This window comes from Moschus berezovskii, chromosome 14 (genome assembly GCF_049115385.1).
Source record: "Moschus berezovskii isolate FMDL1 chromosome 14, NW_MosBer_1.0, whole genome shotgun sequence".
Taxonomy (NCBI): domain Eukaryota; kingdom Metazoa; phylum Chordata; class Mammalia; order Artiodactyla; family Moschidae; genus Moschus; species Moschus berezovskii.
In genome coordinates this window covers 38960501-38972755 of record NC_142473.1, presented here as the reverse complement: position 1 = coordinate 38972755, position 12255 = coordinate 38960501, and the positions used below count along the sequence as shown (strand labels likewise).

General features: G+C 46.2%; 1 protein-coding gene across 5 annotated transcripts in view; it reads right to left on the bottom strand.

Moving 5' to 3' along the window:
* SERGEF (secretion regulating guanine nucleotide exchange factor) overlaps positions 1-12255 on the bottom strand; it is a 244212-nt gene that overhangs the window by 50177 nt on the left and 181780 nt on the right. The gene's annotated exons all lie outside the window — the stretch shown is intronic.

The following is a 12255-nucleotide window of genomic DNA, read 5'->3' as shown; positions in this document are numbered from 1 at the left end:
TATACGCATTCTAAACTGACTCAGATGGGCCTCCACTGTTTTTTTTCCAAAGCATTATTCTCCTTTATGTTCCTTTTATTATATATAGTCAGACTGAGGTATTCCCTGTTCCCTAAACACGCCTGGATTTTTTTTTTTTTTTTGCTTCCTCAACGCTTTGGTCATCATTTTATCTTAGAAAACCTACTACATCTATTTCAATGTGTATGGTCCTTACATTTTTTTTGAGGCCCAAATCCCATGGATCTCTTTTCAGTTCAGTTCAGTCGCTCAGTTGTGTTCAACTCTTTGTGACCCCATGAATCACAGCACGCCAGGCCTCCCTGTCCATCACCAACTCCCGGAGTTCACTCAAACTCATGTCCATCAAATTGGTGATGCCATCCAGCCATCTCATTCTCTGTTGTCCCCGTCTCCTTAGGTTTTCCCTTTTTATAGCCTTAAAATAAGCTCCTTCTCTGACTGCGAGCACTTCATTTGCCCCCTCTCACAGCTGGGATTAGTCTTCCCTCAGCCTGGCTCATGCAGCCTTCTGTCAGCTCCTTGAGTGCAGGGCCTCGATGATCTGCTACCCACTTGGCACAGGGCCCTGCACAGAGAAGGGTTTGACAAGTAATTGTTGGATAAATGTCAGAAAGCATGTGCCCCCATTTTAGTTAGATCTTGAATTTCAGTGGGAGCTGAGGCAGAAAGGGTAACATGGGCAAAAGAAAATCCTATTGCAGTAAACATCTTTTTCTTTGCATTGGCCCCAAGGATAAGAGCCATGAAAAGGGGTCCCTGAGCTTGGTGGTGCAGTGTACCCATTGCTCATAAAGACCAATGGCTGAATGCCTGGGGTGGCTTTCCCTGCCAACCAGAACTTGGGCCAAGGGGCTTGACTCAGTGGCTGCAGGCTAACCAGGAGTTGTGGGCAGCTCCATCCCACGAGAGTATATCCTCATGGCCACAATGGCTCAGTGAATTCTAAGCCCTGACTTCCTGCCTGTATGATGTACTTGAAGGGGTTTCCTCCTCCAACCTCCCCTAGTCCTGTCCTGGTTAATTCTCGGTCTACCTGGGGCCACAGTCAAGTGTGTATGTTTAATCTTGCTGACTAGACTGTCAGTTTCTGCCTAGAAGGCTCTTGTACATCTTGTGTCTTGTTCATCTCCCTCTCTCCCACATGCCTAGCACAAAGCCCTTCTCATAGCAGATGTCAATAAATGTTTTCTGGATGGATGCTCAAATTTAGATCAAATTGACTCAAATCCCAATTAAAATCCCCAGTCAGGAAGACAAGATTTAATTCATTTTCCTTCCTACAAAAAGGACAATCTTGCTGTTTAATATAACCTAATACATTTTCTTCACAACTCAGAGACAGACGCAGGTTCTGTTTTTAGAAGGCATATCTGAGATGTTGTAAAGTACTGCTTGATTTTGATATTTTATTCTGATTAAATTTGAGGCATATCAGAAATATGAGTGATGACTTGGCTTGCTCTGAACCATTCTATTCATCATCCTAGAATGTGAGGACAGCAGAATGTCTTGAAGGGCCACAGAAACCAACCAGGTCATTGTATAGCTAAGAGAAACAAAATTCAAGAGCTGGGATTAGAACCCAGGTTGGATGTTTGGTTGGCTGGTTATTTTCTTTTCCTAGTTAATTTACTCAACAAACATCACTGAGCACACACTGTGTGCCAGGTCCCATGCTGGGTATCAGGGATATGGAACTGGCAGAGACAATCCCAGCCACCACTGAACTCTCAGATGAATGGTTACTTCCTGGTTTCTCAGCCCAGGATATTCTGCCTTCTTCAAAGGAGCTACATGCCGTTTTCAAAAGAACTTCCTCGCGAAAAGGATCAATGTCAGTTGGACAAGAAAGCCCTACATTTACTAAAACACTGTACTTCCCTATAGATCAAAAGCATCCATTTAGGGACTAGTGAAGCAGAATTCCTTGGAAATCTGGTAACTTCTGCCTCAGCACTGCCTCCTTGGCATTCATACAACCATGGCCACACTCAGAAATATGTTCCTACAGGCTAGATGGTTATTTCTCCCATCAGTCCAACAGTCATTCTCCTATGAACAGCAGGGATGCTGGGTTCTCTCTGACTGTCCTCCAGGTCTTACACAATAAAGGCATTTTATACTTGTGGCCGATGAAGTAACTGTAAGATAGTTTTTGGTCCTAGAACACTTCTCTCTTTCAACTCATCCACAGATTTGATTCATCTTCTTTCACGAATGGCAAATAGGCCTCATTCCCTGCCAATTCTGGCTGACTGGAAGTGACTGCCTGGAGTGCTGTGTTAAGAAAGTTTCTGAGGCTGCATCCAGACACAGTAGGACGTGAAGATTTGACTGACTGGCAGTCTGTGGGGCAGTTATTTGCTTTGCATTATCTAGACCCTGGTTTTAAGACCTCCAACTGTTCCTGGATGCATAAAGGATTAAGTCCAATATACTCACTATGGCACACAAGGCACTGTGCAGTGCAGTCAACAACCTTACATACCAGTCCGTAAACCTCCCCATACACCCTAAACCCCAGCCACACTCAGCTGCTTTCTATTTCTTGAATGTAGCCCTCTCTATCAGGAGTCTGGTCTTTGCACATACAATTCCCTTTTCTGGAATGTTCCCCTAGCTCCTTTTGATGCCTGATTTCTCTGTGAGGCCTTCCTTTATTTCCTCTATGAAAAGTCCTGTCCTTCATATTTCCACATCCCCTTTTTACCCCTTTGTCATTATCCTTACCCACTGAGATTTATCTGTTTACATTTCTATCTCCCCCAAGAGAAGGGAGGTGCTAAAGAGCAGAGCCAATCTCACTCACCAGGGACAGAACACCAGCCACAGACAAGGCACGTGCTATAGGACTGCTGAATGAACCAATTCTTTGAAAATCTCCCCGTATCACTCCTCCAAGCTGTCTTTCAGAGATGCAAGGACTAGCCTCTCTCTATCTGCGGTCTCTCAAACCTGCAGAGGCACATCCTGGCCGTCAGGTCTGTAGCCTTTCCAGTCTACCTACTGCCAGCTGTGTGTCACCCCCCACAGCTCCCAGTTTAGAACTGAAGCTAGGCATCATCTTGATTTACACTAATGGGGTACTGAATAGATGGAGCAGAATGGATTATTTCATCTAATTCTCTTACCGAGCCCTGCTGCCCTAACCTCAACATAATCACAAATTCAGGTCATTTGTCTCCACTGTCATAACCCAGGCCAGGCCACGGTCAGCTCTCCTGGGCTATTCTAATAGCGGCTAACTGGTATTGCTTCATTGTTCACGTTTTACAATCCATTCTCCATTTGGCCGCCTCAGTTTTCCTTCAGATTGCATCACTCCTCTGCTGAAAGCCCTTTGGTGGCTCCCTGCTGATCCCAGACATGCAGTCTCTCCATGACCTCTGAAACCCAATATCCTCCAGCTCCTGCTCTCTGACCTTCACCCTTCTCCCTCTGATGCCCTGTGCCCTAGTTATCCAGATCTCCATTTCACTCCTCGAATGGCCAAGCCCCTCCACCTCCAGGTCTCTGTTCTCGCTGCTCCCTCAGCCTGGAATGCTCCAGCTTTTCCTTGAAGATCACAGCTCAAGATGGCACCTTCTCAAGGAGTCCTTCCCTGACCACTGTCTATCCAAAGTGCACAATACACCTCCCAGATACTCTCTGTCCCACAGCCCTGTTAATTTCTTTCATGGCACTTAAAATCTAAAATTCTCTTACCAATTGACTTTATGGTTTTTTTTTAATTAATTTATTTATTTTAATTGGAGGCTGATTACTTCACAATACTGTAGTGGTTTTTCCCACACATTGACATGAACCAGCCATGGGTGTACATGTGTTCCCCATCCTGAACCCCACTCCCACCTCCCTCTCCATCCCACCCCTCAGGGTCATCCCAGTGCACCAGCCCTGAGCATCCTGTCTCATGCATCGAACCTGGACTTTATGTTTTTATTCTCCACCTCTCACCCTAGAATGTGAGTTCCATGAAAGCTTCTTGAAGGACAGACCTGCCTGCCTCCTTTACGGCCACACCTAGGGCTTGACTGAGAGCAGGTGCTAAATGAATAAACATTTACTGAGAGCCCAATAAGTACATTTCTGAGGGTCTCCAAAGATGGGGCTCCTATATTTTCCCCATGACCTACTCTGTACGCCTCTTAAACTTTAAATAATAAGCTGTAGAACATGACGCTGGAAGTCAGGAGACCTGGTTTCAGGTCACTTCCATATGCAGGCCCTCATTAAACACAACATAACAACATGAGGGACTCAGGCAAGATGCCAAAACAAGAAAAACCACCTCTATTTGCCTTAGAGAAAGTTGGGAAAGGGGAGAGCCCCGGCTGGAGAGGCCAGGGAAGGCTTTAGCGTTCCAGAACATAGCCGTGGGCAAATGTCAGGGGTGTACAGCATCATGCCAGGAGAGGATGGTGTTTCCTGAGCTGGCAGAAGACTAAAGAGGCGGTACCTGACACAGAGCTCAGATCAGAGACTTGAAGTGGCCCTCTGAGGGGTGCGGGGATAGTGAGAAAGAAAGTTATGAAAGGACTCCAGCATGACCTCAGCTTCCAAATGGGTTAAACGGGATGCAATGGAAAGACTTGGATTAGGAGTCAGAGGAGGAGCTAGAGAAAGGAAGGAAGCATTAACTGAGTGCCTCAGCCATCGTAGCCCTGTGCTCTGAGTCCCTGGTGGCTCAGCTGGTAAAGAATCTGCCTGCAATGCAGGAGACCTGGGTTCCATCCCTGGGTCAGGAAGATCCTCTGGAGAAGGGAATGGCAACCCACTCCAGTATTTTTGCCTGGAGAATCCCATGGACAGAGGAGCCTGGCAACTAGTGTCCATGGGGTCGCAAAGAGCCGGACACGACTGAGTGACTGACACACACACGTGTAGTTTATGCACACTCTTTCAGTCCCTGTAACCGCCCTTCCAGGGAGGTATTCACATCCTTATTTTATAGAGAAACTGAGGCTCGGAGAAGATACTCCAGCTCTCTGAATTTCAGGATGCTTATCTGTAAAACAGACAGTAACAAAACCCATCCCTCATGTCTAGTGTGAGAATGCAGTAAGATATGGTTTAGAGAACCTACCACCACGCCAGATGCTTTGAAAACTTTACTGGTATCACCAATAACCATCTGTAATACTAATGACTAGTACGGGTGAGGTCACACAGCTCAGGAATGTCATAGGTGAGAGGTGCAAATGCTGGACAGTGTTTTCACTCTGTCAGGCTGCCGCTTAAAAGTCCATGGTTTGAAAAACAGCTCTGCCAATCATTAGTTGCATGACATCAGGCAAATCAGTGCACCTTGTAAGATCTATGTTCTCTTAATCTGAATAAAGAGGCCAAGAACTCTTCCCAGGTGGCACTAGTGGTAAAGAACCTGCCTGCCAACACAGGAGACGGGAGAGATGGGGGTTTGATCCCTGGGTTGGGAAGATCCCCTGGAGGAGGGCATGGCAACCCACTCCAGTATTCCGGCCTGAAGAATCCCATAGACAAAGGAGCCTGGTGTGCTACAGTCCCAGGGTCACAAAGAGTCAGACATGACTGAAGCGGCTTAGCACACAATCATTAGCCGCATGCATCAGACAAATCAGTGCACCTTGTAAGATTCATGTTCTCTTAATCTGAATAAAGGAGCCAAGAACTCAACCCTACAGAGTCTGCAGGGATGCTAGAGGAGAAAATAACCAGTTAATACAAATCTGCATTGTGTGTGCAGATGGAAACAGGGATGGGCACCCTGAACCAGGACAAGTATCTTCGGGCTGGCATGATTCACATGCGTTAGATGCTGACAGATGAAGCCAAAGTCAGGCCGAGGGCACCAAGGATCTTGCAGGCAGCAAATGGCCTTGAGTTGACAGTGACTGTGCTAGCTCTATCCAAAGGCTAGTCCATATTTTCTAATGCTCCCCTGGAAAATAAAAACAGTGTGATCCTCCTAAGACGCCATCAGAAACACGCACTGGGATTTTATCCAACATGTTAGAAAATAACTCCTCATAAAACCGGCTTTAGGAGAGAGCTGGCAAGAGAAGGGAACATAGCCAGAATTCTTACAGGGGTCAGATTGCAGCAACACGCCACCCTCGGAACCCAAAAGGATTTCTCTGTAATGAGGACCGAGCTTTCCGAGGAAACTTAAGCCAGGTGGGCTAACTGCTTGTTGAGCCCATGTCTCCTCAGGCAGAAACAGGACAGTGTGTCCTGGGCCACCACAGGCTGCCAGTGAGCTGACACATGCCCTGCATTTGTGCTCTGGGGAGCAACGAATGTTCTGTCTGAGCAGAGTGTGCAGACCCAGGCCATGCACGCACAATTTAGTTGACAGTTGATGCAAAACAGCTGAGCAGGAGCTCCTCAAAGTTTCTCCCTGTTTTATATGCTGGGGTGCTGGCTGCTAGGCTTAACTCAATTGACCCTCATACACACAAGACTCTGCAAAGTATTATGGACCTGGTTTTACAGACCAGGAGAAGGAGGTTCAGACAGTGGTTCACCCAAGTCACACAGTTAAGGAGACATAGAGCTGGGATTAAGCTGTGGTCCTGATTGGAAAAGGTCAGTTTTTATTTCAATCCCAAAGAAAGGCAATGCCAAAGAATGCTCAAATTACCCTGCAATTGCACTCATTTCACATGCTAGTAAGGTAATGCTCAAAATCCTTCAAGCTAGGCTTTAACAGTGAACTGAGAACTTCCAGATGTACAAGCTGGATTTAGAAAAGGCAGAGGAACCAGAGATCAAATTGCCAACATTCATTGATCATAGAAAAAACAAGGATATTCCAAATCAACATATACTTCTGCTTCACTGACTATGTTAAAGCCTTTGTGTGGATAACAACAAATTGTGGGAAATTCTTAAAGAGATGGGAATACCAGACCACCTTACTTGTCTCCTGAGAAACCTGTATGCAGGTCAAGAAGCAACAGTTAGAACGGGACATGGAACAACAGACTTGTTCAAAATTGGGAAAGGAGTACATCAAGGCTGTATATTGTCATCCTGCTTATTTAACTTATATGCAGAGTACATTGTGCAAAATGCTGGGCTGGATGAATCACAAGCTGAAATCAAGACTGCTTGGAGAAACATCTATGACCTCAGATGTGCAGATGATACCACTCTAATGGCAAAAAGTAAAGATGAAGAACTAAAGAGGCTTTTGATGAAGGCAAAAGAGGAGCGTGAAAAAAACCTGGCTTAAAACTCAACATTCAAAAAATGAAGTTCATGGCATCCGGTCCCATCACTTCATGGCAAATAGTTGGGGAAAAAGTGGAAACAGTGACAGACTTTATTTTCTTGGGCTCCCAAATCACTGCAAACAGTGACTGCAGCCATGAAATTAAAGATGCTTGCTCCATGAAAGGAAAGCTATGACAAATCTAGACACCATATTAAAAAGCAGAGACATATATTTGCTGACAAAGGTCCATACAGTTACAGCTATGGTTTTTCCAGTAGTCATGTATGGATGTGAGAGTTGAACCATAAAGAAGGCTGAGCGGCAAAGAATTGATGCTTTCAAATTGTCGTGCTGGAGAAGATTTTTGAATGTCCCCTGGACTGCAAGGAGATCCAACCAGTCAATCCTAAAGGAATTCAACCCTGAATATTCACTGGAAGGATTGATGCTAAAGCTGAAGCACCAACCCTTTGGCCACCTGATGCAAAGAGCCGACTCATTGGAAAAGACTCTGATGCCAGGAGAGATTGAGGACAGGAGGAAAAGTGGGCGAGAGAGGATGAGATGGTTTTATGACATCACCGACTCAATGGACATGAGTTTGAGCAAATTCTGGGAGATAGTGAAGGACAGGGAAGACTGGCGTGCTACAGTTCATGGGGTCGCAAAGTCAGACATGACTTACCAACTGAACAACTTCTGACTTCAAGGACACTTCCACTTGACAGACTCGCCCAAGGCAGACTTACTTTTCAAGATGAAAGGCAAAGCCAAGACTCAGAGAATCTTAGAGATGCAATTCTCAGTCTACCATCCCAGCCTGGGAAGAAGTGGCTCAGCCCCACCTGACACATGGTCATTCTCTGCAGCAAGACCTCCCCAAACATGGGCTCACCATCCACTCCAGTTGTGTCAACTCCCCCTGAATGCCTAAACGGCATAGTTTTCCCCTACCTCACTCTGAATGTGAGCTCAGTTGCATCCAACTCTCTGAGGTCCCATGGACTGTAGCCCGCCAGGCTCCTTTGTCTGTGGGATTTTCCAGGCAAGAACACTGGAGTAGGTTGTCATTCACTTCTCCAGGGGATCGTCTGGATCGAACCCACGTTTTTTGTGTCTCCTGCATTACAAGCAGATTCCTTATAACTAGCGATACCTGGGCTCCCTCACTGTACTGCATGTTAAATATACTAGAGGATTTCTACAAGGACACTATGCTCCCTTTCAGGATGGTAATCACTGTCCTGAATTCACATGGCTCATGAGTTTAGATTTTCACAAGGCAAATGTTCTTAGAGCACATGGGTATTCACAGATCCTATCACACGGTACCAGGGCTGGATGAGTCACTCCTCCGCTCTCCCCCCACTGCCCGCCAGTCCCACTTCCTCGGCCATTTCATTTGAGGACACAAAGCCGGTGCTGCCACTTCTCTCGCCCTCACCTGGACACAAAGAGATGCTCCTGGACAACAAACCAGAACACATGGCCCAGGCTTAGGCGTGGGAGGTGGAGCTCAGGCTGTCCAGCTGTGCCCCTTTTAAAGTGAAGAACTGGCATTGATGCAGATCCTGTCTAGGAAGCCTCTGCGAGAGAGGAGAGGCCCAGAGACAGACTGGGGAGGGGAGGGGCGTCTCAGCTGCAGAGGGAGCCCCTGTGACAAACCAACTCTCTGCAGTCAAGGACGTGTCCCCTTGATAAGAGTCAGCAGGCAGCATCCTGGAGATTCAGTGTTCAGAGAAAGGACAGTATCCTGCGTGGTTTCTTTCTGATCACAAGAACAGCAATGCCAGGAAGTTTCTGGAGATGACATTTCCCAAAGAACCAGGGGTTCTTTCTGACTTGGCATCATGCCTGCCGTATTAAAGATATATATTAAAAAAAATAAAATTAAATAAGGATATATATTAATAGGAAATACTTTAATTAATAAACGAATAAGGAAATAAACACATCTCAACCACAGATTTGGAGGAAAACACCTACGATAACAGGCATCAGTGCCTGAATTCTTTCCCCTTGGGAAGCTGACTGTCTCCCCAGATTGTTCACACTCCTCCCTTAGGCTGAACTCTCTCATGACACCCTTCTGAAGGCCATTCAATTAAGGAACCAGAACTATAAAGGGTGAGAAGCAAATTCACGAGTCCTCAGACCAACTGGACTAAACAAGCCTGAGCCCTAAAGAGGCTGGATCTGGGCCAGAGCACCCAAAGGCGTTCCAAGGTCAGTGTGTCCTACCATTGGCAGCCTAGCCCTCGGCACGGATCCTCTACGTCTGGATGTCTAAAAGGCACCTCAAATGTAGTGTGTTCAAAATCAGATAGAGATCTTTCTACCCAAATCTAGTTTTATTTTCTTTCTGCCTGCTTCTGTTTGTTTAAGATTAGAATGGCAGGGCCATAATCCATTTGTATTTACAGAAACCTGGGAGTAGTCCTACATACTTTCTCTTTCCTCACAGGTCCATCACGAAGTCCTGCCAAGTTTACTTCCTAAAAGTCTCAAAGCCCTTCTCCTCTGATGTCACCACTCAGCCCAATCCAGCATTCTTTCTTTCTGGGACTAAGGCAAAGCATCCTGGTTTCCCCACAGGAACTCTTGTAACCTCCCACCCATTCTGAAGACCACTGCCAAAAGATCTCTTATAAATACCAATTGTTCATATTGCTCCCCATGTGTGCAACACACACATACATCAGCCTCTGCTTCAAATCCTTCAAGGGCCTCCAAGCTCTTAGAGGAAAAAAAAAGACAGATCAGTGAGGGCTGTCTCTCCAGCCTCACACCCTTCCCCATTCTCTATACTCAGGTCCCGCTGATTTCCTCACTTCTCTGAAAGCACTCAGCTGCCTGTCACCTTACAGGCCGTATTGGTCCATATGCTTAGGAAGCCTTCCCTCACTTTACTCACTCTTTCACCTAATGAACAAATGATCCTTCAACTCTCAGCTCAGATGTTACTTTCCCAGAGAAACCATCCCTGATCACCTGAAGTAGGTCAGGACCCCTGTTATGCGTTCTCATGGCAACCTGTCCCTTTATCTCATAGCATTCATCCTAGTTTGCAATTTTATAATTATTTTAATAATTATCCTAGTGTAAGTGTTTTAATAGTGCTTGATTCCCCCATGAGACTGCAAGCTCCTTGAAGGCAGAAATCATATCTGTTTTATCATCATTGCCTCTCCAGGTTTTAGCACAAGGCCCCACACAGAGTAGGCAGTCGATAAAAATATACCGAATGAATAAAATACAGCTCTTCTCTGATTTTATTCCAACCAATCATACCAGGTTCCCTCCAACACCATTTCTGAGGTTCTCCTGAGTTTATCTTAGGAACTTCTGGGGGTTTTGCCATCTCTCCTCATCCCTCCAGTATCTACTATGATGACCAACCTTCTATAGATCAAGAGATCACACCACTGTCACCATCCTTGTAATGGGTCATCACCATACACTGATGGGCTCCAAAATCACTGCAGATGGCGACTGCAGCCATGAAATTAAAAGATGCTTGCTCCTTGGAAGGAAAGTTATGACCAACCTAGACAGCATATTAAAAAGCAGAGATATTACTTTGCTGACAAAAGTCCACATAGTCAAAAATATGGTTTTTCCAGTGGTCACGGAAAAGCCATACGTGTGTGAGTACGGATGTGAGAGTCAGACCATAAAGAAGGCTGATCGCCGAAGAATCGACACTTTCAAACTGTGGTGCTGGAGAAGACTCTGGAGAGTCCCTTGGACTGCAAGGAGATCAAACCAGTCCATCCTAAAGGAATTCCACCCTGAATATTCATTGGAAGGATTGATGCTGAAGCTGAAGCGCCAATCCTTTGGCCACCTGATGCGAAGAGACCCTTTTCCAAGGTCACTGGAAAAGACCCTGATGCTGGGAAAGATTGAGAGCAGGAGGAGAAGGGGGCGACAGAGGATGAGATTGTTGGATGGCATCACCAACTTGATGGACATGAGTTTGGGCAAGCTCCAGGAGATGGTGAAGGACAGGGAAGTCTGGCGTGCTGCAGTCCATGGGGTAGCAAAGAGTCGGACACAACTGAATGACTGAACAACAGCAATACTGATGGAGGATTTCCTTACCATGTGTTAGGCACTATGTCAAGTATCAGGAAGGTGATATTCACACAGTCCTCAAATTAATAGTATTGACACTATAAGGCTCAGTACCAAGCGACTGGACAACTATAATGCATGCGTTACTAACCCTATTTGCTGACGAAGAAGCTGAGACTCAGAGAGGGTTGGCTAAAACAGAGTGGGGCCGGAATTTGAACCTTGGTCTAACTCTGAAGTCTACACTCTTAGTGAAAATCTGCTCCCCTATAAAATGGAGCTAATAACACCAACTCACAACGATGTCAGGAAGACTCAGCACAGGAGGCACTCGGTAAAGGATGGCTGTTGCTGCTGCTGCGATGTTGGAAGTATTGTGGGGAAGGATAACCACTGACCGTTTTTCTCAGAGAATAATCCGGCTTTCCTTCCAGGGCTGAAACAGCTAGACCTAGTTTGAAAAAGATTTTAATGGAAAGTAGCATGCTGTGGCAGAGAAGGCCATGGCAAGCCACTCCAGTACTCTTGCCTAGAAAATCCCATGGACGGAGGAGCCTGGTAGGCTGCAGTCCGTGGAGTCGCTAAGGGTTGGACATGACTGAGCGACTTCACTTTCACCTTTCACTTTCACACGTTGGAGAAGGAAATGGCAACCCACTCCAGTGTTCTTGCCTGGAGAATCCCAGGGACGGAGGAGCCTGGTGGGCTTCCGTCTGTGGGGTCACACAGAGTCGGATACAACTGAAGCGACTTGGCAGCAGCAGCATGCTGTGGCAGTTCCAACACAGTCTGCAGAGAGGGGAGCTGACGTGCTAACAAAACCAACCCAAAGATCTCTGACCGTGGAAACTCTCCTCTCCAAATAAACTTGGGTTTCCCACTGCAAGCCCCAGACATTGGGCCTGCATGAGGGACCCAAACCTATAACAGTTCCTTGAATTTCTTTTGCTACCTCT